The sequence below is a fragment of the Corvus hawaiiensis genome, chromosome 2 (assembly GCF_020740725.1).
Source record: "Corvus hawaiiensis isolate bCorHaw1 chromosome 2, bCorHaw1.pri.cur, whole genome shotgun sequence".
NCBI lineage: Eukaryota > Metazoa > Chordata > Aves > Passeriformes > Corvidae > Corvus > Corvus hawaiiensis.
Window position 1 is genome coordinate 19,648,403 of NC_063214.1, and position 27,520 is coordinate 19,675,922.

Here is a 27,520-nt window from a genome sequence, read left to right on the forward strand (position 1 = left end):
TGCCATCCATGAGAGAGATTTTAGCCACAGCACCGAGGAAGTTTCTCACCTTTCACTTTTGACATTTCTTGTGATTAACCCATGATGAACCACTCTTAGCTCAGTCCATTTCTTCCTTGAAAAATGCAGAGAATTTCGAAACAAATAAACAAAAACAAAAATAGCCATCAAACTGTGCCCTATGAGGTTGTTGTATGGGTTGAGATTCAGGATAAAAACTTTTTAGAAGGGCCTGTTGCACTAGAAAAAGGGGTAATGGTTTTAAATTAAAAGATGGATGATTTAGTTTAGATATTAAGAAAATGTTTTTTATAATGAGGTTGGTGAAACACTGGCACAGGTTGCCCAGAGAAGCTGTGGTTGCCACATCCCTGGAAGTGCTCAAGGCCAGGCTGGACAGGGCTCTGAGCAACCTGGTCTAGTTGAAGATGTCCCTGCTCATTTTAGGGGGAGTGAACTAGATGACTTTGGTTCCTTTCAAACCAAACTATTCTATGATTCTATAATAAGAAAGTCATTGGAGATGATTAAAGAAAACAGTAGTGATATTTTCTGGCTACTGAATGATTCGCTCATTCACATGTGCACAGAAAAACTGATTTTCATATTCTTTGCCTGCCCTCTCGTGGTAAATGGGTGCTGATTAAGTGTATGCAGGCATATCTATTTCCATGTACACATACGAATATATATGTATGCACCGACATATACAGCAAAAAACACTTTCATCAGATTTGTACCTTGCGTTTGATGTTACAGAAGTGAGCAGTAGTTAATTGTTTCATGGGCTGTAGCTGTTCTTTTTAATGCTGAAGGTTTTCCTGTGATTGGTTAAAATCTAGTTCAGATAAAATATTTTGGCATGAAAATAATAGGAGTATAGCGAAATATTTGTTCCAGCTTAGAGAGGACAGGGAGGTCTCCGTGTGTCGCTTTTCTCTCTATAAATAAACTCTGCTGAAACTGAGTGAGCTGTACAAAATCAAGAGCAAAATATTTCTCTCATTCTTATGGCAAATACAGGGTAGCATAAAAAAAACTTCCGCAGCAGGGATGTGCCTTTTCCTACACAATGCCAGTATGGGATAGCAGAGGGGCACAGAAAGTGAAAGCTTGGAGAAGATACATTCATTCACCTTTGGGGGGGGGTTGTTTTCAAGTAATTTTCGACTCATTTCCCCTTGTAGCTGCAAAGAGCAGAGGGATTTGCCATGCAGCCCTTCATATCTCCTAGAAATGTGTCCAGCACCAGGGCGTGAGGTACTGAGGATAAATGTGTCCAACACTGCAAGTCCCATGACTTACATAAATATCAGAGGTATTGCCTAAACATAGTGTTCCAGCCTTTTCTCTTCAGATGACCTATTACAGTGAGAAGGGCAGCAAAGGTGATATTCATATTGATGGACTTTGTCTATGTCCAGAGGAAAGTGAACAAGAGTAACTTCTCATCAACACCTTAATTTGCCACTCAGTGAATTTATTATCATCCTGATTACATATTTACTTGGGATTTTGTTTTGAAGCCATGTACAGGGATCACCGCACTGTCTCTGGACTCGCATAGCCTTAGGCAACATGGAGATTATGTCCATAATCCCAAGATCCCCAGGGAGCATAGTCACAAGATGAAGCCTGCCAGAGTTGGAAAAGTGTTCAGACAACACTCTCAGGCACACGGTGGGGTTCTTGGGATGGTCCTGTGCAGGGCTAGGAGATGGACTTAATGATCCATGTGGGTCCCTTCCAGCTCAGGATATTCTGTGATTCTAATCTATGATTCCATATTGTCCAAACCCACAATTTATGGCACATTGTCCAGTGACTGGGGCAGTACTTTTTTGTCTTTCTGTGGTGACTGCATCTGAACAGGTCCCCAGTTCTTGAGTGCTGGATTCACCTGTTAAATTACTACCACCAGCGGTCCCTAGCCCAACAAGCACCATCCTAAACAATCTGGTGTCTGGAGCCACGGATATTCCAAACATGTAATTTGGGTGTTTGGAAGGGGAAGGAAGTTTATCAGCCAGCTCCAGTGTCAGGGAAAGGTATCAGGCAGATGCCATTTAATCACAAAGGCACCTCCAATGCTTTCTGAGGAGCATCCATTTGTGCTTTTCCTTTTCCGAGTCCACAGAAGCAACATGCAAGGCTTGTTCCTATCATTGCTTAGGGCCTCCTGTTGTTCCAGATATGAGGAATGATCTGCTAGAGACCTCTCAGGATGTGAAACCTACTGTCCCATCACAACGGGAGGACTTCCTGTCTGGAGAGATTCTTCACTCATTTTCTTTCTACCTGCCAATTCTCTGCTGGCTGGGCACATGCAGACAACAGTGCCTGGGTGTGCAAGCAAGGCAGGTTCATCCTAACTAAATGAAGACCTTTTTGTCTTCTAACCTCACCTCAGGTCAGGGCATTATTGTCATGTTTCCTGTCCCTCTCCACACACACAGACACCAGTGTGCACAGTCAGCAGTCTTCATAATATCAGCCACAAGGAAAAAGCTACAGCAGCAGGAGTAAAGAGGAGAAGATTTTCAGGCTGATCCCTCCCCTCCATAGTGCGAGAAATGGAGATCCTGGGACCACTCTACAAACAGGACCTGAGGCTTGAACCCATCAGGAGTAGGGGGTCATACTTCCCTCTTGTTCTGGCTGTGTTGCAGTCAACCAGAGCAATCTCAATGACATCTCTCCATGAATAACCTCTGGCACCTTATTTGGATAACAACCAACAGTTATTCCCCCCAGTGCTTTCTATGTGATGGCAGTGTTCAGGGAGCCAGAGTTACAGAGTTGGCCAGGCGGACAATCACCTCCACAGGGAGCCCACATAAGTAGGTTAAACAAAAGCTTTATTTCCATATGGTGTTCTCGGGATATGGTGCCAAAGTTTCACAGACAACTCAAAAAATGGATTGGCAAGGAGTGTTTGTGCTTCTGTGATGCTTCTTTTTGCGAACAGCCACGAGTCACATGTGTTTGCATGTTCAGAGCCAAGCCTGAACTTCCTTTAAAATCAGAACTGTTTAGATTAACAGATTTTAGATTTGTCCTTTAAAGCAATAATGTACCAAAGCAGAGTTCACATGCAAGGGAGTATACCTCTGTGGAGAAGGACCTTGAGGTCCTGGTGGACAGTATGCTGTCCCTGAGCCAGCAGTGCCCTGAGGGCCACAGAGGCCAATGGGTGCATTGGGGTGCACTGGCCAATGGGCCAATAGGGCAATCCCAGGGTGCATTAGGAAGAGAAAGTATTGCCTGCAGGTCAAGGGAGGTGATCCTGCCCCTCTGCTCAGCCATATCTGGAGTTTTGGGCTCTTCTGGACAAGAGAGACATGGAGCTCCTGGAGCAGGTCCAGCAGAGGTTACAGAGGTGATGAGGGGACTGGAGCATCTCTCTTACAAACAAAGGCTGAGGGAGCTGGGCCTGTTCAGCCTCAAGAAGAGATGACTGAGAGGGCCCTCATCCATGTCTGTCAGTGACAGGGAGCGGTCAGAGTACGGACCAGGCTCTGCTTGGTGGTGCCCAGCAATGGGGCAAGAGGCAACAGGCAGAAACTGATGCCCAGGAAGTTCCTTCTGATCATGAGGAAGAACTTCTTATCTGTGCAGTGACCGAGCACTAGAACAGATCATCCAGAGAGGGTGTGGAGTCTCCCTCACTCAAGATATTCCAGAACAGTCTGGACACAACCCTGTGCCATGTGCTCTGGGATGACCCTGCTTGAGGAGAGAGGTTGGACCAGATGACCCACTGTGGTGCCTTCCAACGTGGCCCATTCTGTAATTCTGTGCGTAAGCAAATTCTGCAGCTGAGACAGGGCTGTGTGTTATGGACTGTGTGTATGGACTGGGGAATGAGAGGCTGGAGAGCAGCTGTAGAAAAGGACCTGGGGCTCCTGGTCCATGGCCAGTTGAACGTAGTCAGCAGTGCCCTGGCAGCCAGGAGGGACATCCATGTCGTGGGGGGCATCAGGCACAGCATCGCCAGCTGGGCAAGGGAGGGGATTGTCCTGCTCTGCTCTGCACTGGGGCAGCCTCACCTCAAGTGCTGGGGGCAGTTTTGGGCATCATGAAATAAAAAACACATTGTCATTAGAAAGCATCTGAAGGAGGGCAACAAGGATGATGAAGGGCCTTAAGGCTCTGTATGAGGAGTGGCTGAGGTCTCTTGGTCTGTTCAGCCTGGAGGAGACTGAGGAGACACCTCACTACAATCTTCAACATCCTCATGAAGGGCTGCAGAGGGGCAGTCATCAATCTCCTCCCTCTTGTGACCAGTGACAGGACTCAAGGGAATGGCATGAAGCTGAGTCATGGGAGGTTTAGGTTGGATATCAAGAAAAAGTTTTTCACTCAGGGTGGTCGGGCACTAAACAGGCTCCCAGGGAATGGTCATGGCCCCAAAGCTGCCAGAGCTCAAGGACTGTTTGGACAACAGTCTCAGGCACATGGTGGGATTTTTGGGGTGTCCTGCACAGGGCCAGGAGTTGGACTTGAGTGGATCCCTTCCAACTCAGGATATTCTGTGATTCTATGATTTACAGCACCAGATTCATAGTCCATGTTTTAAGTCATCCAGTACTACAGCAGAAGAAATATTCAATAAACCACGGTTATTAAAGACATTAATTTCAGTCCATCTGCAAACAGATACCATTCTGTAGTGTTCAGACGTTGCTCCTGGTGAGTGAAGACTTCAAGGATGAAGCTTCAGCCATGCAGAGTCAGTTTGCTGCCTTCTCTTCCTGCCCACAGTTTTTTGACTAGAGTGGAGAAAGTTTAGTTGGTTTCCTGCAGCATTTCAAGATTTTGAAATGTTATTTCAGTTCCAGCGTTGCTTTGGAATCAGTGACTGTGATAGCCCAGAAGACAGGTAGCTGAGGTGGTCTGGCAAACAAACTTTGATACCCGAACCATTTTCCACTTGAAAACTGCAGAACATCCACAGCTGGGTAAATTTGAATAATAGCAAAAAAAGCTTTAGTGCTTAATAAATATTGAATTTCAACCAAGTGGAATTTCAAGCATCGTATTGTGGCATTCAGGGCATCAGGCCTATGTGGATATAATATATTTCAGCATTGGTCCTTGGCCCTGTATCTGTTTTGACTGAATGAACTCATGGAAGCTTCTGCTTCTCCCATGCAAGGCACCTGCCATGACCAACTCACATCAGTTCACACATCCAATTTGGCCACCTTGAGCACTCTTGCCAGGCCCTGCAGCCCCTCATTTGTCATGGGACCTCCCTAATCACTCTCCCAACTTCTCCCTGGGACTGACCTGGGAACAAGAGGTCTAAGAATGAGGAGAGGATCTGCCTGGCTGATGCTGTGGGCTGCAGAGGGGAAGGATACCCTATATCAGCTCCGCTAAGGGAGAAACAGTAGGTTTTCATGCTGCAGTTGTACTTCTTTAGCCTTGGAAAATGACTGCTTCCATGAAACCATCTGAAATCTTGTGTGCATGGAGCTGGCCCCTGAAGGCAACTGTCCTGTTTCAGCACTGTGATTTAACCCAGTCCCCTGTCTCTGACCAGCCCTCAGCAAACTCCTGTAAGATGCCCGAAACTTGGCCTGCCTCCAGCTTATCATCCTCTCCAGCAGCCGATGGAGACTTGGTCCTTGGTGGGAGCGTTGAGGCCCTGGGGCTGGGGACATGGCACAAGCCCAAGTAGCCAGAGTTCATACACCAATCATAGCAATGCAGCAACTGCTGTACACACACATCTCTAGGATCTCTTTTCTGTCTGGGTTTTAGCAAAAGTTCTGTTGGGCCTCTGGATTTTCATCTGACAGGGACACCCAGACATGCCATAAGTCAAAAACCACCTGAGTTAATCTTCTGTGGCACAAATGTTCTCAAACACAGAAGCATCCAGTGAACAGTTATTCAATATCACCCTGAAGATGGGTTGATAAACACTCTTCTTTTTCTGGCTGGGTTTGTTCCTCTTCCTGTTCTCTCCAGCATATTCACGATCTTTCCCAGACTGAACACGTGCTATACATCTACATTCTCCTTTATCCTACCTCTCCTGTTGTGGCCTGTTTTCTCACCTCCCCTTTCATTACCTACCTGGTCACATCTAGATTTTTATGAAGATTAAAGCTAAAAAAAGAAATTACCAAACTCTTCTGCATTCCCTGCATCCTCCTGTGCCTGTTCTTCTTTCTTGCTGAGCAGTGAATGAAGCTCTTCTTCATCCTCCTCCCTTCATTCTGCCTGTGGCTCCCCTGCACACAGCAGCCTCTGCTTTTCCATCAGCATCCTGCTCCCTTGTGTTATCCCTCCAGGCTGAGTCTCCTCATATTCTCTTCTCTCTGATGCTCTGGTGGTCAAGGACTTGTGCAGCCCCTCCACTCCTCTCCAGGCAGGCCCCGTGTTTCTCTGGGCTGCCAGCATTTCCCATTGTCCTGGTTTCAGCTGGGATAGAGTCGATTTTCTTCCCAGTACCTGGCAATGTGCTGGGGTTTGGATTATGACAATAATGTTGAGAACACATGGACATTTTTGTTCAGTAGCGCTTACTCTAAATCAAGGACTTTTCCATGTCCTGTGTTCTGCCAGTGAGGAGCTGCACAAGGAGCTGGGAGGGAGCATGGCCCAGACAGCTGACCCAAACTGGCCAGAGTGATATTCCATATGTCATGAGTTGACACTGGCCAGATGCCAGGCACTCACAAAAGCCACTCACTCACTCCCCTGCTGCAGCTGGACAGAGGAGAGAAAATTCAAAGAAGGGTTCATAAGTTGAGATAAGGACTAGGAGAGATAGCTCACTAAATACCATCAAGGGCAAAACAGGCTCAGCTTTGAGATATAATGAGAATTTATTATTAACAAAATCAGAGCAGGATAATGAGAAGTAAAACAAGCGCTTAAAAACATCTTCCACCCAATCTTCCCTCCTTCCCAGCTCTGCTGCCTACCCCAGCAGCACAAGGGGACAGGGGTTTTGGTCAGTTCATCACCTGTGGCTTCTCCCACTGCTCTGGGAGAGGAATCGTTCCTCTGCTGCACCGTGTGGTCCGTCCAACAGGAGACAGTTCTCCGTGAACTTCTCTGACGTGGCTCCATCTCACGAGCAACAGCTCTCTGAGAACTGCTGCAGCATGAGTTCCTCCCATGGGCAGACAGTCCTCCCAAAACTGCTGTAGCATGGGTCACTCTTCCATGGGGTACAGTCCTTCAAGGACAGGCTGCTCCAGCATGGGAGCAGGGCCTCACTCTCCACGGGTCTCCCATGGGGTCACAGCCTCCTCCCATGCATCCACCCGGTCTGATGTGGGTCTCCTCCACGGACTGTGGGTGGATCTCTGTATCCCTGTGGATCTCCATGGGCTGCAAGGGGGCAGGTGCCTCACCACAGGCTGCACCACAGCTTGCAGAGGAATCTCAGCTTCGGCACCTATAGCACCTCCAGTCCCTCCTTCTGCACCGACCTTGGTGTCTGCACAGTTGTTTGTCTCACATATTCTCACTCTGCTCCTCTCTGACTGGAATTAAAACTGCGCCCCAACCTTTGTTTTGATTTCTTCTCAAATATGTTATCACAGAGGCGTTACCACCATCTCTAATTGGCCCAGCTTTGGCCAGTGGCATGTCCATCTTCAGAGCCATCAGGGATTGGCTCTACCAGATGTTGTGGAAGCTTCTAGCAGCTTCTCACAGAAGCCACCTCTGTGGCCCCCCACTATCAAAATGCAGGCTGTGTAAATCCAATACACCATACCACAGAACATCACGTTCAGTATATAAACTGGGGCAGTCAGCCAGGAGGGGACAGTCATTGCTCAGGGACAGGCTGGGCATCAGTCAGGAGGTGGTGAGTAATTGTCCTGTGTATCACTTATCTGTCTGGGGCTCTCATGATTAGTATTGTTGTTGTTATCACTATTATCATTATTAATAATATTATATTTTACTTTGTTTCAATTATTAAACTCTTCTTATGTCAACCCACAAAAAGTTTCCTTTTTCTGATTCACCACACCATCCAGCCTGGGAGGGAGAGGAAGAGAGTTTCTTCTGAATCCTCATGCTCCAGCTTCATTCCCACTGAAACTGGCATTGGTATGTTTTCTCTGGCAAACCCTTGTTGAAGCTGAAAATGAGAGCTCTGTTTTAAACATGGCATCTCTGTTTTCCAAAACAAGCCTCATCCACACACTCTTTCTCTCAGCAAGTTGCAGAGAACCGGGAAAGCCACGTGCCTTCAGCTCCTCACCTCACCACACATGCGGAACAATGAGGTGGTGATGCCATTCCCAGGCTCTGGGAAAAATGGCAGAGGGTTTGAACAGCGAGATGGGCAGCCAGGACACACACCCAGGCTGGGGAGCACCCTGGGGGGAAGGAGCCAGCATCAGCTTTCATGGCTGTCTTCTCCATCGCACAGTCTCAGAATCACAGAATGAACTAGGCTGGAAAAGACCTTTGAGATGATCAAGTCCAACCTATGACCTAACACCTCCTCATCAACTAAACCATGGCACTGAGTGCCATGTCCAGTCTTTTTTTAAACACATCCAGGGATGGTGACTCCACCACCTCCCTGGGCAGACGATTCCAGTGCCCAATCACTCTTTCAGTGAAGAATTTTTTCCCAATATCTAACCTAAACTTCCCCTGGCGCAACTTAAGACTGTGTCCTCTCGTTCTGTCAGTGGTTGCCTGGGAGAAGAGACCAACCCCCACCTGGCTACAACCACCTTTCAGGGAATTTTAGAGAGTGATAAGGTCTCCCCTGAGCCTCCTCTTTTCCAGGCTAAACAGCCCCAGCTCCCTCAGCCGTTCTTCATAGGGCTTGTGTTCCAGGTCCTTCACCAGCCTTGTTGCCTTTCTCTGGACATGTTGAAGCATCTCAATGTCCTTCCTAAATTGAGGGGCCCAGAACTGGACGCAGTACTCAGGGTGCGGTCTCAGCAGCGCTGAGTACAGGGGAAGAATGACTTCGATGGTCCTGCTGGTCACGCTAGTCCTGATACATACCAGGATGCTATCGGCCTTCTTGGCCACATGGGCATACTGCTGGCATCAAGTATATCTTGATCCCCAGGTCCGTTGCTGCTCTCGCCCTCCTTGATCTCCAGGCCCCCCCCAGCTTTCCACTACCCTCCCCCCCAACCCCCGGGTCCCCAGCAGATCTATACCACCTTCAACCCCTTTGTCCCCTGGCCACCCTCAACTCCCTGAACCCCAGTCACACGCCATTGCCTTCGACCTTGGGGTCCCCAGCTGCCCTCCATCACTTCTGTGGGGGGTGAGTGTTTTGGGGTAAAACCAGATGGATTTGGGGTCACTCACCTTCACTGGAAACCAGGACAGCTCCAGACCCCCTATAGGCTCTGCCCAGCTGTGGGGGTTGCGAAGCATTGTGGGTATCACCCCCTACTTTGGGGTACGGCCAGTCTGAGGAGGTGGGGGCATCTCAGCTGCTGTATTGGGGTGCTGAGGGAATGGAGGGTCTCCAGGGTGTCAAGCAGCTGCAGGGGAGGGACAGGAGGGTTTGGGGGACTCCCCATGCAATTGGGGGGCCCCCACCCCAAATTTGTGGTTCCCCCCTTACCTGACTACCTGGCCACAGAGCTGCTGACCAGGGTGAGGAGTGACTGGAAGGGAGGGAGAAATTTGGGGGGACCACCCATGAGGAAGGGGGGTAGGAAGGAGGTAGAGAGGAGGCCTAAGGGGTGGAGAACACACTAAAAATTTGGGGAGCCCTCACCTGTATTTGTGGGGGAGGTGACACACACAGGGCAGCTGCTGCGGCACCCCCTGCACCACCTTGGGGAGATGTGGGGGGGCAGCTTGGGGGTATGGGGGAAGGGGGGATTTGGGGTGCGCATCTCCATGTTCTCTCAGTGAAGTGAATCCATCTCCCTGGGAAGGGGGTGATGGGGGGTGGGGACCCCCCAACATACCAGCTGAGAGGGGTGGTCTAGGACCATCTCACTCTGCAACACAGAGGGGGCAGAGTCAGTGATAGGTGTGGAGCTTCATCCCCTCATCATCCTTATCCTCTTCACCTGGGGATTTTGAGGGGAAAAAAAAAGGCTTTAAATTGAGGGGGAAACCTCCTTTACTATCCTTTTCTGTGTTTCAGTTGAGGGGAATCTTCCTTTATTTGTGATTTTAAGGGTTTAAATGAGGAAAAGCTACTTTTTCCCTTTTATTAAAGGTTTCAATTGACAGGGAATCCCAATTTTCTATTATTTTATAGTTTATATGGAATGTGAAAGCCTTTTAGGGGTTTAAATCAAAGGCTAATCCTCCTTTTTCATCATTTTGAGGGTTAAATGGAGGGTGAATCCCCATTTTCCCTCATTTTTAAAAGATTTAAATTGAGAGAAACCTCTTTATATCCCTCTTTAAAATTTACATCAAGAAGAACCCTCCATTTTAAGGGATATTCTCAGAACATCTATATTTCCAGTCCCTCACACCTTCATGAGGGAAAAAGATGTCAAAAAGCTGCAAAAACAGTGTTTTTTGAGGGAAAAATGGTGGTGGGAGGGGGAAAAATTTGGGCCACTAAATTGAGTGAAGAGTTCAATTTTCCCTCCTTCTGGGGTTTAAACTGAGGTGGGATACTCAATTTTCACCATTTTAAGGGTTTAAATTGAAGGGAAATCCCCCTTTTCCATCATCTGAGAGATTAGAATTCAGAGGAAACCCTCTTCTTTATTATTTTAGGAGCTTAAATTAAGGCAGCATGGTGTGAGGGTGAAAGGGATCTAAAATGGTAGGAAATGTGAACCTGTTGTGATGACCAAGAGGGGTGTCTCACCCAAATCCAGGGGGTCCCTATGGCACTATGGGGGCTGCCAAGCTCAACTTCCTGCTGACAGGTGAGCTGGGGGTTCCTCAAATATGGGGGGAGGTGGCTGGGGTGGCCTGGGGGAATGTGGGTGATGGAAGGGGGTAGAGGGAGTTTGGAAGGGTCTTGGGTGGCAAAAGGGCATTTTGAGAGGACACTGAGTGGTTTTGGGGGAGTCTCCAAGAGTGTGAGGGAGGTTGGGAGGGGCAGTGGGACCTGGAGGGGATGTGAGTGATGGAGTCTTGGGGTGGACTTGGGGGTGCACTGAGGGTTTTGCAGGACAGGTGAGGAGGATGATGGGGCAGACTGCCATGGGAAGATGTAGCGGGGCGGGAGGGGGTCCCGGGTGCAGGAGAGCCCAGCCAGAGTCATGACACGAACACCGATACTATTTGAGCATTGTGCTCCCCTTTTATTGTTCCGTTACACCAAGTTATACTTTTCAAAGTTCACACCCCTTTCCCACGAGAAAGCCTCTAAGCAGTGGGGGAGCTGACCAGTGTATACCTTTTCCCAAGGCTGTTCAAGGCTGCCGGCTAGCAGGTGCCTTGCAAGCCTATCTTCAGCCTGAGGCCCCATCAGGGGTACTTCTGCAACAGCCCTGGGGTGCCCAAGCTCTCCTGGGGTATCATATGCCCCCATTCCACAAGGAATCCCTCTACAGGAAGAGGCTTTAGCTTTTGGGGGTGGGGGGGTTGCCTGGGCACACCTAGTGGAAGGGAAGGGCTGATCCAAGTGGGTCTCTCAAGGACCAATGGTGAGATCATCTCCCAGAGATGTGAGGGAGCACTTTGTACCTGGATATGGAGATTGTGCATATCTCAATGGAGATGCCAAGGGATGAGCCGTGTGCCAAAGAGGAGCGCAGGGGAGGGGTGCAGTGCACCAGTGAGGTGAGTCTGTGGGGTAGCAGGGAAGAAGCAGCTGGTCCCCTATTCCCCTTTGTGGCCCTTGCCCCACTGGACCTTTGGGTCCCCACTGTCTTCTATCTTCAGGTCCTGCCTCTGCCCTGTACCCTGGGGTCAAGGCTGGTCAAGGGAGTTGAGTGCAGTCTGGGTATCTTGGGGTTGAGGGCAGCCAAGGGCAACTGGGGACCCCAGAGTGGAGGGCAGCTGGGGACCCCAGGGTCCAGGGTGGACATGGGACCCAAAGGTCAAGGGTGATGGAGGGTGGCTGAGGACCCTGGGATCAAGGGCAGCTGGGGACCTGGAGTCAAGTGTGGCAGAGGGTGGTCTGGGGCCCAGGGGGCCAGGGTTTGAGGGTGGCTGCCAGACTTGGAGGTTGAGGGCAACCAAAGAACCCAGGTCACAGGCAACCTAGGGACCTGGGGATTGAGGGCACACGAGGGTCAAGGCGATGGCAGAACCCGTGGGTCAAGGGTGGCTGAGAACCCTGGAATTGTGAGAGGCCAAGGGACTCTGGGGTCAAGGGCTGCTAGGGGACTCAGTGGTCGAAGGTGGTGAGGACCCAGGGATCAAGGGCAGCCAAAGGTCATGGGTGGCTGCAGAACCCAAGGGCACCACATGGAGAGCCATTTTGTGATGTTTGTTTTGATGCACCCACTGGTGGCTTTATTGGATGTCCCTGGAGTCACAGTGCAAAATTCGGGAATTTAGGTTGCCCAGAGAGGTGGTAGATATTCCATGCCTAGAAATATTCAAGGCCAGTTTGCACAGGACTTGGAGCACCTTGGTCTAGTGGAAGGTGTCCCTGCCTATGAAAAGTGTTCCTGCTCATGGCAGGGGTCTTGGAATGAGATGAGCTTTAGAAGTCCTTTCCAACCCAAACCATGCTGTGATTCTCTGATTTACACTAGATATTGGGAAGAAATTCTTCCCTGTAAGGATGGTGAGGCACAGGTTGCCCAAAGAAGCGGTGGCTGTCCCATCCCTGGAAGTGTTGATGTGCCAGGGGGTGGCAGTGTTAGAGCACAGAAGGAGGAGATTTCTCCATGCAAGTCGGGAGCCTGTGAAGTCCTGGAGCTGGAATGACCGAAGATGTGAACATCCTGTATCCTACAGCCCAGCAGCTCTCCAGAGCGTGCTGGGCTTCCAGCTGAATTTTATTTGTATGCATATCTCTGGGCAAAATGAGGAAATTAAAAAACAATTACTTTAACTGAAAAATTTTAGCTAAGCAAAAGGAAAAATGAAACAGCAAGTTTTGGGTTACCACTGCTCACAGATTTGTATGAGCTGGAATCTCCCACACCTGCACCTTGAGTGGGTCCTATGGCTTCCCATCAGCCTCAGTTTCCCCATCTACCCAGCCTGGGCTCTTCAGATGAGTTGACTCAAGAATCAACACACTGACACCAACCTCTCAACCTCCAACTCCCTAGAAAACCTCCAGCCCTGCCTATAAATTTGGGGCTGCTCACCTGAACAGCATCCTGGAGGTTGTGTGCATGAGCTGCACAAGACTGTGTGTTTGGGAATCACCAAGTCCTTCACCCCTTTGTAACAGGACGCCAGGTGCCTGGTGCAAAGAAAAAACACAAGGACAATGGGGGAAAGAGGGTGTTATTGTTGTCCTGACCCTGTACCTCTCTCAGTTTTTGGTTTTGCGACTTGAGCTCTGGGGGTGATTTATATAAAATTCACATGCTGTAGGGAAATTCATTTTTATGGCATCCAAATACAGATTAGATCCAGCCATGATACCATATTCATAGCATATCCATTTATTAATCTGCCCTTATTCCACTATTTTATTAAGAATTGATTGTGCACACTTGGTAAAACTGGGGAGCTGAAGAGTGATTCCAAGTGTTTTATCTCCATAAAAAGAAATGAGCATTTTCCTACCCAAACTTTTGAAATTCAAAATCAATGGTATGTTAAGTACTTTTTTTAAACTGGGGCAAACTGGGATCATTATTCCTGAGGCATTTGTTTGGTCCTATATGGCATCATGCCCAGCTCTAGTAGGGAGCAGTGTGGAGGGGAAGAAGAAAAGATGAATGCAGAGCTGACATTTAAACTCCTCTCTAACCCCACACCCCCTCCCCCCAAGGTAAGAGAAGGGGATGCTGTACAAAATCAGTAAAGGAATCTACTCAATGAGAGAACAGGGGTCTGAGCAACCTGGTCTGGTGGAAGATGTCCCTGCTCATGGCAGCAGGTTGAACTAGATGATGTTTAACAGCCCCTTCTAACCCAGACCATTCTGTGATTCTATGTTTTTTTGGTTCTGTGATTCTAGGAATAGTTAAAAACAGACATGCAGACATGTTATTTTAATTTTAAGTAAAAATTAAATAAAGACAGTAAAAGTTAATTCAGATAGCATCAATGTAAGGATTTTTTTTTTTACATAAATTAATGCTTCACTGAATCTTTTCTCTTTAACTCCAGCACCTATGTGAAAATGAAAGTATTTCCCAGCAAGTCATAATTAGGAGAATGAAAACCCCTGCTGTACCCTGGGACATCCACAGAACACAGGGGTGTTCATGAGTTTACTTACAGCTGGACAAAAAAAATGGCTCCAGGATGATGCACCGCATCTGCAAAGCAGCCTGAAGTGTAACCTTTCTCTACAGCCCAAGTCCCCTGGAGCTCCTTCACGTGGCAGAGCTGCAAAATAAAATAGAGTTGAAAGGATTTAATCTCATTAGAAGTCCCACTGCATGCTCTCTAAGTCCCAGGCTACCTGATGCTCAGGCTCCCTGAGGCTTCAGCATGCTCTAGCCCTAGCTGTGCAAGCTTTGATTGTGCTTGTCCCTGGATATTAATTATTATGAAAAACATTCCTAAAACTCCAAAGATCTCCAAGTCACTGAGAGATCAATTTGCACTGTTTTTACTGGTATTGCCACCCAAGTGTAAAAATCAGTATTTCAAAACAAACATGTTTGGAAATACAGCTTCTCCCAAATGTTACAGGAAAGATTTTTTAATATGAGTGTCCAGGGACTCACCATGAGGGGCACCATGTCCACTTGGATGAAATCAGAAATTCAAGTGGGAAATTGCTCTGACAATCATAGGTGTATCAGTTTTGCATGGCCTGGTTTTTGGTAGCAGGGGGGGAAGCTGCTGGAAGCTTCCACCATGTCTGGCAGAGCCAATCCCTGATGGCTCTGAAGATGGACATGCCGCTGGCCAAGGCTGGGCCAATTAGAGATGGTGGTAACCCCTCTGTGATAACATATTTAAGAAGAAAATCAAAACAAAGTGGGGCACAGTTTTTTTCAGAGAAGAGGAGGAGGTGAGAACATGTGAGGGAAACATGGAGACACCAAGGTCAGTGGAGAATGAGGGGGAGGAGGTGCTCCAGACACTGGAGCCGAGATTCCTCTGCAGGCCGTGGTGATGACCATGGTGAAGCAGCTGTCCCCCTGCAGCCCATGGGGATCCACGGGGGATGCAGAGGTCCACCCACAGCCCATGCCAGAGTGGGTGGATGCCTGGAGGAGGCTGTGATCCAGGGGAACACCTGGTGGAGAGAGAGGGCCCCTGCTTCCAGGCTGGAGCAGCCTGTCCGTGGAGGACTGCACCTCATGGAAGAGTGACCAACACCACAGAAGTTTTGGGAGGACTGTCTGCCCATGGGAGGGACTCATGTTGCAGCAGTTCTGGGAGGACTGCTGCTCGTGAGATTGGAACCATGCTGGAGAAGTTCACAGAGAACTGTCTCCTGTGGGAAGGGACCCCATGGCATAGCAGGGGAAGGACTCCTCCCCCCGAGTAGCAGAAGAAAACCACGGGTGACAAACTGACCAAAACCCCCATGCCCTGTCTCCCTGCGCTGTCGGTGGGAAGCAGGGAGGGGTTCGGGGGCAGAAAAGGTGTTTTTAAAGGCTCATTTTACTTCTCATTATCCTCCTCTGACTCTGTTAGTAATAAATTCACTTTGTACCTTTAAGTTGAGCCTGTTTCGGCCTTGGTTTTTCTCTCCTCCCAGTCCTTATCTCAACTCATGAAGCCTTCATTAATTTTTCTCTCCTCTGCCCAGCTGTGGCAGGGGAGGGTGAGCGAGCGACTTTCATGGGTGACTGGCATTGGGCCAGTGTCAAACAATGACAATAGGATATAAAATCACAGAATTATTTGGGTTGGAAAAGCCCTCTGAGATCATCAAATCCAACTGTTCCACCAGCACTGCCAAGCCCACCACTAACCCATGTCCCCAAGTGCCACGTCCATGTGGCTTTTAAATCCTCCCAGGGATGAGGACTCCACCAGTACTCTGGACATACTGTGCCAGGGCTGAACAGCCCTTTCCAAGAAGAAATTTTCCCCAGTATCCAACCCAAGCCTTGGCACAACTTGAGGTTCTTTCCTCTTATCCTGTTGCTTGTTACCTGGGAGAAAAGACTGATCCCCACCTGGCTACAACATCAGAAGGACATGGACCTATTGGATCAGGTGTAGAAGAGGTCACAAAGATATTCTGAGGGCTGGAGCACCTCTGCTCCAGAGGCAGGTTGGGAGAGCTGGAGGTGTTCAGCCTGGAGAAGAGAAGGCTTCAGGGAGACCTTAGAGCCTCTTCCAGTGCCTAAAGCGGCTCCAAGAGAGCTGGAGAGGGATTTTGGACAAGGGTCTAGAGTGACAGGACAAGGGTTAATGGCTTCCCACTGCCAGAGGGCAGGTTTCCATCAAAGATACCTGCTGGGAAGAAACAACCAATCTTCCTTCAGAGTTTCTCCATTGGCCTTGACACAACAGCCCACTTCCACCACATGACAAATGCTGGGTAGTGGAAATTCCTCTTTTGTTGCTCCTGAGTATATGGTTGTACCATCTCCATCTGCTGTGAGGGGCATTCAAAACTGTTGAGATGCTCCTTTGGGAAAATAACATGTGGGTTAAATAAATGTGTGGGCTCAAGCCAAGAAAACCTCCCAGAGAGCATCTCTGGGGAGCAGGGCAGCACACTCAAATGTGATTGGTATCAGCAGTAGCTGTGCCCGTTGATTTATTGCAGGAGTTATCCACTTCCCACTAAGGATAACACTAAAGAAGGGGAAAACCATTTTAACTCCAAATTACAAGTGAGTTATTGCTGCGACTATTCAGTTAATAGGAAAATACTTTTCAGACTAATTAAGTGTTTCATTTTGATTCAATTTTTTCTATTGGGGTCCAGGATGGAAAAATATGATTGTAGTCCATGTCAACAGGCTCCAAGGGATGAGAATTTGACCTAATATGTCTGAAAACATCTTCAAATCATGCTAACTTTAAGGACTTTACGTGCTGGGAATTTTATTTCAGCACAATAAATTATCTTGGGTTTTTTAATAGCACAGAATTTTTTTGTATAAATTACATCCTCAAAGCTCACCAGTTTGGAAAAGTAATAACAAGGATGAGAAATGGAGAAGGTTATATTAGATGAGAGGTAGAGAGTAAACAAAACATCAATTGCATTTAAATCTTGGGTGGCAGAAAATCTATTTATTTGTAATATTAAATGGATCCCTCCCATATGGTTATGGAGAGGAGTTTCTAGGTGAAAGGTAAAACTATCTGAAAATTACCAGAGATTTAATAAAGTTCGGAAATTGCATGAGATCAACCATTACTCCAAACTACTCGTGACCATGCACTAAACATTTCCAAGTGAGCTTTATTACCCCTCTCTTAAAGTGGGATAAGGAAACCAAGGAAAGGCATAAAACCTCAATTAAGCCTAATTTCTCCTTCTCCTTTTAGCTCAAACCTAACAAATACAAGGGTGGTTTTTTCTTACAAACATTATCTTAGTTATGATTTACACACTGTTAGAGAAAAGAGATAAATTCCCAGGGAATTTGTGCCCATGAAAGGCCAGCAGCTCTTTTGTGGCTTGAACTGAAGTTGTAGGAAGTTTCCAAAATGTTGCTGTATTTTTCTGCAGCAAGTAAGCATATTCCATAGGTTTTGGGAGAATAGTCCTTTCTGCATTAAATCTTTATGAGCAACAAAGAAACTATTTCTGTTGAGAAGGAAGAAAATCTTTTTACCTCAAGAATTTTAAAAGCTCATAATGTAAAATAAATGGGAAAGTATGGCACATGCTGTCTTAACCTTCCTGGACAAATCCAAAAAGTATCTCAAGTTTATATGAATAATACAACTGTAGAGTGACATTACATAAAACAAAGATGTGTGTCTTGGGGTGACTTTATGATGTGTATCCCATATTGCTGCCCTATGCCCAGAAATTAACTTTGTGCCTTTCTATGCCTCTAAATTGAGCCTGAGAGGGGGAAGGAAAAACTGAGCAAAACTTTTTCAAAGCAGTTTGCAGCTTGTTCAAAGTCACACAGAGATAGCAACTTTTGCCCAGCTGCGGCAGGGGAGGGAGGAAGCACCCGGTTTTGCTGTTTCCCGAGTCAGTTTTTTGGCCAGTTGTTCAGCTTCTTCTTCTCCGGAGAGAGACTGAGAGTTGAATTTTTTTCCTTCCCTGGAATTTTGGATTTTCTCCCTTTTCCACTGGACTGCTCAATATTAGAACACATCGGGAGGACTTTCCACCGAGCGCAGAGGGCCTGGCCCTGGGCCAAGCCCCAGCTCTGAGGAGACCAGAGGGAGGACTCTAACACTTTCCTAGTTTTTTTCCTCCACAGCGAGAGATTTTATTATTTAGCATTATTATCCTTTTCCCATGTGTTTGTTGAGTAAATAGTTTTTATCTCTTTCACTTTCCTTTGAGGAAAATTTATTTTTCCCCAAACCTGGTGGGGGAGGGGTGGTTGTGCCTTCTCTCAGAGGATATATTTCTAAATTCGGCCAAACTGGAACAATGTGTAAGGGCTATAAGCTGCCACACAGTGTGTCCCTCTCCATCTGAGCTGAAGTCATTAGCTCATTTCTACTTTTTTTTAAGTGTCTTTGAATGTCATGAAACATTTCTGACTATGGTAAAAACATCATGATGACCTATATCAGCCAAAAGAATTAGAATGAAAATCATTATCATTAGTATTTTATGTACCAGGAAACAACATGGAAGTCAAAAGAAATTCTACTTTTTCATCTGAAATTCAGCAACAAGAGCAGAACACAAATGCAATGGCCATGGGAAATGCAGTGAGCTGCAAGTATCCAACCAGCGGCAGTTGAGTATGAAAAACAGTGAGGAGGACTTTGGGTAGCAAAGATTGTAATCCAGCAAAAAAAAGGGCTGATGGACTGCCCCTGAGCCAATTCCCTGAGTTCCCTTAGAGAAGAGAGGTGGGCATTTCTGTACCATGGCTCATCTTCTTCTCAGTGCAGAATGGGGCAAAGGACCTGCGTGGCCCCAAATGTGCCTTTTCCCCACGGACCAGAAAAGGGATCCCAAATGACCAGTCCCTATGGGGAGACCCTGAATGGAGAACACCAAAAGCAAGGTGGGTCTAATCCTTGACTTTTGTGCCCAAAGCTGAAGAATGTACTACCTACAGAAAAACTCCACATCTCCAACAGAGAATCCAAATCATCTTCATTATGAGTTAGAGACAAGAGGAGCTGAGCTCTGTCATGCAAGGCGCTCAGAGACTTGATCCAAAAAGTGTTTTCCTCACAGAAGCTCTGCAAATTTCCTTAGGGAAATATCTTGAACATCAGCCTGTTTTATGGAATCATCATTGAATCACAGAACAATTTAGTTTGGGAGGGAGGTTTAAGATCATCCAGTTCCACCCCCTGCCATGGACAGGGACACCTTTCACTAGACAAAATTGCTCCAAGGCCCATGCAACCTGGCCTTGAATACTTCCAGGGATGGGATGGTGTAGCGGGTTGAGTTTGAAACCGGGCAGAAACACCAATTAAATGCAGTGGTTTTGATTCAAAATATTCATTATTTACTTATTTTCCTTCTGTGAGATAAGAATTAGGAGAAAAGCAAAGCAGGCACAAACCTTAAACAGTTGCAGTACAATGAAAGAGCTTTATTACTAACAGAATTAAAAGTAAAGAGAAAAACAACAAAACAAAATTAAAGTAAATTTCCCCCCCCCCCCCCCCCTTCTTTCCAGCACTTCTCTCCTTTTATCCAGCTCACACAAGGGATAACAGAACATGGGATGTTAGTCAGTGTTGCAGTTCTTGAAAAGTCTCTCTCTTATGCTTAAGGAAAAAAGGGTTTTCCTTCAGTTGCACGTGGTTCCCAAACTGCCACCAATAGCAGACCCGCCCGGAAACAAACAGTCTGCTATGTGTAGAACATCTCTCCCATGAAGAATTTCACAGTTCTTTCACACTACAGAACATGGGCCATCACATGGGGTTATTCATCTTTTTAAGGATAAGTTATTTTGGCCTGCACACAGAGGCTTTTCTTCGCTACAAGTCTCTAACAGCCTCTCACTGCTTCTATATAGCCTGGCATAGGCACTCTTCACAAACTTCATAGGCACACGTTGATTCTCCACCCCCCCCCCCCCCATGTTCTTCAAATGGATTAAAGAGACAAACAGTTTGTGGTATTACAGTTTCTTACCACGGCATGCAAGAAGGTTTCTTTTAAGCTGCGCGCCAGAATCGCGGCACCGCCCTCTTTTCTCCTGTCGCCATGCTCAGCTCCGTCCCACGTGACTCACTTCTCTTTCTCTCTGACTCTGAAGCCGCCATGTTGAAGAGTGTTCTTGTTCGGGCTTTACGGTGGGGAAAGCCTCGCTCCCTCTGTGCTGCTTGGCTGCGTGGTGTCCTCTTCAGTTCAGCACGGAGTGTGCTGGCTGCAGACAGGAGGCTCTGCCGGCTCCCGCTGGCTCCGCCGGCTCCGCATGGAGGGGAGAGGGACCCGCCTGTCCCCAGAAGCCGCGCTGGATGGTTTTAGCTGTGAGCAGTCCATGGCTGGTTTTAGCTGCCTGCGGCTCTGGGACAGTCCCCCTCAGTGACCCAGGGTCCGTGCCGCAGCGATGGGAAAGGGGGAAAGGGGCAGTGGCCCCGGCCCGGCCCAGCGGGGCCGGGAGGCTCGGAGTCCCCCCACCTTCCAGCAGGCGAGCTCCGACCAAAAAGGGGAAGTCCCGCCTTTCCGTGCGGTTTAAATATGTAAATTGTGAGAAGCGTAATTGGTCTTAAAGACTGTCCATCAACTCAGGGTCAACCCAACACAGATGGTCACAGCTTCTCTGGGCAACCTGTGCCAGGGCCTCATCATCCTCACAGGAAAAAATTTCTTTGCAGTGTCCAATCTAACCCGTCTCTCTGTCACTGTGAAACTATTCCCCTTGTCCTGTCACTCCAGGCCCTTGTCCAAAGTCCGTCTCCAGCTGTCTCAGACCTCCTTTAGGCCCTGGAAGGCTTATGACCATTACCCTGCCACCTGCAACCTCCCCTGTTACCCAGCCAAGATGACAAGAAGAGTAAGCATCCAGCTAGAAGTGAGCACCTGGATCCCTGCACTGCTGATACCTGTGCCCATCATCACACTGACCTCTTCGCTAGCTTCCAGGCACAAAAACATGGGTCATCACTGCTTTTGTGACCACCTGGCAGCTGGACAAGCCACATGCTTAGACTTCAGTGCCCATTTCCAGATACTGGGGTTCCCTATCGCTGTGACAGTGTTGGTCATCCCTCTGGCCTCATCACACTGTCATTTGTCCACATCATCCCCTCAATACTACAGATCAACTCCAAAGGAGGAATGAAACCTTTATTTTATTTATTATATCACTCCTCTGATTAATTAAGACATCATCACCTTTGCCATTCTGTGTGGTTTCCCTGAACTAGGGTATATCCTGTTAATATATTTCAGCCTATTTCCATGATTCTTTTAGTAGACTTGCTATAATATTTATAATTTTCTACTTTGTCCTTTATCCTTCCATGACTAAATCACCAATGCACTAAATAAAGCCATTAGCACACTAAAAAAAAGCTGAAAAAATACTAAATAAAGCCATGAATGCACTAAATAAACCTGAACTAGAGCATTATCATGTTTCTTTACACTTTCCTCCACCATGAAGGATACATTGTTTTAATTCCTCCATTAAAGACTTTCTGCAGTGACAGAAGTTCTTTTCTCTACAAATGACAGAGGTGACCCTGGACCTCATTGTTCCCAGGTAAGGAAACTACAAAATCACTTCACAGTACTGCAGAACTGTGGGGAAAGTAAAAGATAATTTGAAAGGGAGCAGGCACAGCTGGATGAAACCATGTCTGTGTGCAATACAGTGCTATCAACCACTTCTTACATCCAACAGTGTGATTCACAGGCTCCTGCACTAGGGAAGCCCACATGAAGCAAAAGACAATAAACCACCATGAACCACCAACTGTCAACACTACCAAGCATCAGAAAATGGGATTGTTCATCTAGTTTATTCAGTTACTTTTTCCTCCAGAGCAGGCCATTAGTCTAGTGCAAATCTCTGCCCTTTTGAGACATGCCTGGATTTTTCTGAGATTAGCAGACTGAAATCTATGTCTTTCCCACAGGATCTGTTTAACAGAACCTTTCAAAGCTCAATAAAGGTGTTGGGGTGTGCAACAGAGATATGGGGGTAGCATTGTGCTTTTAATATTTTTAACTTGAGATGATGATTCAGCCCAGATTCAACCCATTGCTTCAACAGCTTGTGTAAGCCTAGAAGGGTCTCTGTTCCCCATGCAGTAATATCACCCTCCTGTGATCAATCATCAATACTCTTAATTGCCTCCAAGCAATGGACCTCCAGCCAAGGGTGCTGGAGAAGAAAACAGCCAGATGTGCTGTCTATGACATGGACTCTCCTGCACTGTCCACTACATGGACACATAGATTGGAATTAATTGAAAAAAGGGATAAAAAAAATTAATCTAAACATAGTGGTTGATTTGGATGGAAGACGTTGGCTTTAAAATGTCTGTAGACTTTCACTGTTTTCTGTTGAGTCTCCAATGTGCAGAGCATCTTCTCTATCACAAGCATGTGAGCAGGAGCTGTGTAAGAGTCACCAAAGGCGATGGCATGGCATCATCTTAGTTGTCTAAAAGTGGCCACCATGCTCAGGCAGAGGCTCTTCTTCCACATGAGGAGGCACCATGGGATCCAATCAGGGAACCAAAGACGTCCATGTGTTAGTTAGCAGATGAAAACTCAGCACTGATCCCCTGTTTGCAAGAGAGGAGACCTGCACAAATGTCAAAGGACAGGTTTCTTCCAGGGACCTTGCTGACACACTAACAAGCCCACCATGTTCAGGTGCCTGAAAGGCTTCCATGGGACAAGGAGGTCTCTAACGAGCTTTGAGGAATTCCACGATTAGCCTGAGTTAGAGGTGTCATGTATCACAAATTCTCCCTTGGTCCCAACTTTTGCAGACTGTGGCCTGTGCCTCTGGAAGAGCTGACATCTCCTTGCAGCACAACAATATAGTTCAATTTAGTTCAATTGTTTTCAGGTTTTAGTTGAAATCCTTCCCCTAACAAAGTGTTCAGCAATGAAGAACAGTTCATCATGACCAGCAAAATGTTATTTTTGTGTTACTCTCACTGTTAAAAACTTAAGCCTTATTCCCACTTTGGTGTAATTAATTTCTCACCGTAAGACCTTTTTCTATTTTTTGTCTGACACCAGATCCCTGTGGCCCATGTAAATTCACACATGATGATCCAACTCTTCCATATGAAATGAGTGCCCAGAGGCTCAGACTGTAAAACATGCTTTCCAAACTTTTAACAATTCTCTGGATTTTTCTTCCAACCCTCTTTATGTTTTAACATAGTTTTTAAAGGATAACCATAAAAACTCAGTATAATAATCCTATATTGGTTGCAGCATCATAAAACAGAGATTATCCTTACCCAGTGCTTCCAGCACTCTCCTCCTGATACATATAGAATTGTTTGACTCTTCTCAACAAGTCATTTCTCAGACACAAGTGTTCCTGAGGAAAAAGCCCTAAATACATGAATTTCAGCTACTATTTGGATTGCATGGATGTTTCCAAGTGTCTCAAGGACAGGAAACAGCCAGCACATCAAACAGGGAGCTGTGCAAAGTCCAGCATCATGGAGGTGCTCATCCCAGAGGGGTGTCCCCCCATCAGGGCCATAGATTCACAGAACCATTCAGGTTGGAAAACCCTCTGAGACCACTGAGATCAAACATTCCCCCAGCACTGCCAAGCCACCACTAAACTGTGTTCCCAAGTGTCACATCCACATATCTATTAAATCCCTTTAGGGATAGGGACTTCACCACTGCCCTGGGCAGCCTGTCCCAGCACCCAACAACCACTTTCAGGGAAGAAATTTTCCCTAGTATCCAATCTCACTTGCATGCCTTTTTCACCCATGGCTTGAAAACTCCACCGAAAACTCTGGGATGGGATGCTGGAAAATTATTAAAAATTCATTGTAATACAGAAGGAGAGAGAACATGATGTGCCGGTTTGACCAAATTTAGAAATATATCTTCTGAGAGAGGGCAGGTTACAAACCACCCCTCCCCCACCAGGTTTGGCAAAAAAACCTTTTTCCTCAAAGGAAAGTGAAAGAGATAAAAACTATTTATTTAACAAAAACACAGGAAAAGGATAATAGTGCTAAATAATACAATTTCTCTGTGGAGAAAATACCTGGGAAAATTTCAGAGTCCTTCCGTAGTCTCTCTCTCTCCCCCTCCTTGGAGTTGGGACAGGGTGGTGGGCCTACCTCCAGGGCCAAGGCCTCGGTGGAAAGTCCTCCCATTGTATTCTGATGTTGAAACTGTCCAGCAGAGAAAAGGGAAAAAAATCCAAAGTCCCAGGAAAACAAAAGTTCAACTCTCCGGAGGAAAAGGAGCTGAAAAACCGGCCAAAAGCTGTCTGGAAAGAAAGCAAGCCAGGTGCATCCCTCCGTTCTCACTCTCCTGCCGCAGCTGAACACAGAGAGCCATCTCTATCTCTGCATGACCTTGAACAAGCTGCAAACTGCTTTGAAGAAGTTTTGCTCAGTTTTTCCTCCCCCCTCTCAGGCTCAGTTTAAAGGCATAGAAAGGCACAAAATTAGTTATTGGGCATAGGGCAGTGATATGGCATACACATCATAAACTCACCCCAAGACACATGGCCTGTGAGGAAATGGGGAGTGCTGTGCTCTTCCCATGGCTAATCACCAGGAAAGAAAAACTAAGCCAAGGAGAAAGGACACATTTGGGTTTCCCCCAGTGCCAGCAGGGAGCTACCAGCTGCCATGAAAGTCCCATGGTGGTCTTGGGGGAAGGCTCAGAACCACAAAGCACAATGGGGAATCAGCCACTGAAGCCACAGGAGTGAGATGCTAAGACACCTCAGCAGCACCACTCCTCCCCTTCCAACACCCATGGGCAAAATAGGGTGAAAAAATTAGAAAAAAACCCCCAACAACAAAGACAAAAACAAAACAAAAAAATAAAAAACACACAAAAATTTAGCATTGACCCAGCACATCTTAGAAGGTTGCCCAGGGCAGTGGTGAAGCCCCCATTCCTGGAGGATTTTAAAAGCCATGTGGATGTGGCACTTGGGGACATGGGACAGTGGTTGGCTTTGCAGTACTGGGGGAATGGTTGGATTCAATGGTCTCTCAGAGGGCTTTTCCAACCTCAAGGATTCTGTGATTCTATGATTATAAGGGAATAAACCTCCCCCAAACCACAGATGACCCCTCTGGGTGCCTCACAGGGACTGCCTATAGGAGCTACACCAGGAGGCATCATTCCAGCACATTCATCTCTTGAAATACATGGCTGGTATTTCTGTTCCTCCTTGCACATTGTAGTATCACTGGGACTTAGCCTCAAGAAGCAGGGGACCTTCCTAGAACTTCCTGAGAAGGAGAGGAGACTGCAGTGAAGGGAAGAGCCTGAGTGCAGCCGCTCACTGCCAGCATGACTACATGGCAGATTGGTTATATTCTGGTGCTTACAGTTTCAGAAGCAACCACTGGATGGCTGGAGATGTACTCTGTGCCTCACACCACTGCCCACAACACCATCCTGGACTTTGAAAAGCAAGACATGGCACACCAGAAGGAACTGAGTCGTGCAACAGGGCTCATTTCAAAAGCAGCCTTCTAGAGACCTGGGCCAGAGACCATAGGATTAAGTGGATGTATCATATTCCCTGTCATGCACCAATCTCTGGGAAAACTAAATGGTACAATGGACTGTTAAAAACCACATTGAAAGCAATGGGTAGCGGGACCTTCAAACACTGGGATCTATACTTAGAGAAGGCCACGTGGTTAGCTAACAACTGACACTTCACCAATCAAGCTGGCCCTGCCCAATCAAAACCCCCACGAACCATAGAAAGGGATAAAGTCCCCGTGGTGCATATGAGAAATGTGTTAGGGAAGACAGTTTGGATTAATCCTGCCTCAAGTAAAGGCAAACCCATCCTTGGGATTGTTTTTGCTCAATGGCCTGGGTGCACTTGGTGGGTAAGGCAGAGGGATGGGGAAACACAATGTGTACCTGGAGAGGAATCTGATTTTTCAGAGCAGTCTGTAATGTTGAATTCTATAATACTGGTTGTTGAATGACTCTGTGTCAGAAGTGCCATGGCCAATGATGATGGATTGCTCCAGATACACCAGCTGGGAGCTCCTGATGCAGCAACCAGCCAACAGCACACCTGCCCTCCTGCCCTGGAAGACATCTAGGAAGGATAGAACCCAAAGTCATGAACTGAATGAACTCAGCGGACATCTGGAAGGGATGGTCATGCCTATGGAAATGATAACTGTGCTTATGTATATTTATATATATATATGTCTATCTATATAGCTGAAAGGTGTAGGATCTGGGCATGAGTGGGTGGTACAGAATCAGGGGTGGCTAATGTCCTAGTTTTTCCCACAGGTGTGGAGAATGACGTTTTTGAAGAATGTTCTAGAAGCCTAGAGCCGTGTGGGCACCACAAGGTTGCTATTCTATACCACTCACATCATCACCAGAGTGCAGCTTCGGGGGGAAGGAAACGGTGAATGCACACCAGAAGTGGTGACATTCTCTTCTTCTTTGGGGAAGTTGCCACAGTTGCCACTGTAGACTTGCCCCTCTCCCACTGCTGCGTGTCCCTTCTCATCCCTCAGAACACAGCTCCAAGCAGCAAACACAGCCAGGTCCATCAGAGTGCATGTGCCATGGGTGCCAGTGCTGGAAGCACCTGTGGGGAACAGAGCAGCAGCAAACAGAGCTGAGCCGAGCTGAGCCAAGCTCAGCTGAATACTGCCAGACACAGCCAAGCCCAGTGCACCAGTCAGAGCAGCGCAGCCCAGACAAGATGTCTTAAGGGGTTTGTCCATCATTGTTTTTCTTTGTCTCTGGCTCGGGAAAGGGAAACTGTGGCCAACTGTGGAAACAACTGCCATCTTCACAGAATCACAAAACATTCTGAGTTGGAAGGAAGCCACAAGGATCGAGTCTGACTCCTGGCCCTGCACAGCACCATCCCCAAGAGTCACACCACGTGCCTGAGAGCATTGTCCCAATGTTTCTTGAGCTCTAGCAGCCTGGACCACTTCCCTGGGGACCCTGTTCCAGTGCCTGACCACCCTCTGGGTGAAGAACCTTTTCCTAATATTGAACCTAATCTTCCCCTGACACAACTTCATGCCATTCCCTCGGGAATGTCACTGGTTACCAGAGATCAGCATCTGCCCCTCCTCTTCCCCTCACAAGGAAGTTGTAACTGCAATAAGCCTCAGCCTCCTCTTCTCCAGGCTGAAAAGACCAAGTGACCTCAGCCGTTCCTCGTACAGCTTCCCCTCGAGGCCCTTCACCATCTTCATTACTCTCCTTTGGACACTTTCT

General features: G+C 47.2%; 1 long non-coding RNA gene across 1 annotated transcript; it reads right to left on the reverse strand.

Moving 5' to 3' along the window:
- Positions 1–14,051: 14,051 nt before the first annotated feature.
- LOC125336471 lies at positions 14,052–17,994 on the reverse strand. The gene is made up of 2 exons (XR_007207763.1): positions 16,441–17,994; positions 14,052–14,406 (listed from the first exon to the last, which is right to left on the reverse strand). It is a non-coding gene; the product is annotated as an uncharacterized LOC125336471 (long non-coding RNA).
- Between the last annotated feature and the right edge of the window lie 9,526 nt (positions 17,995–27,520).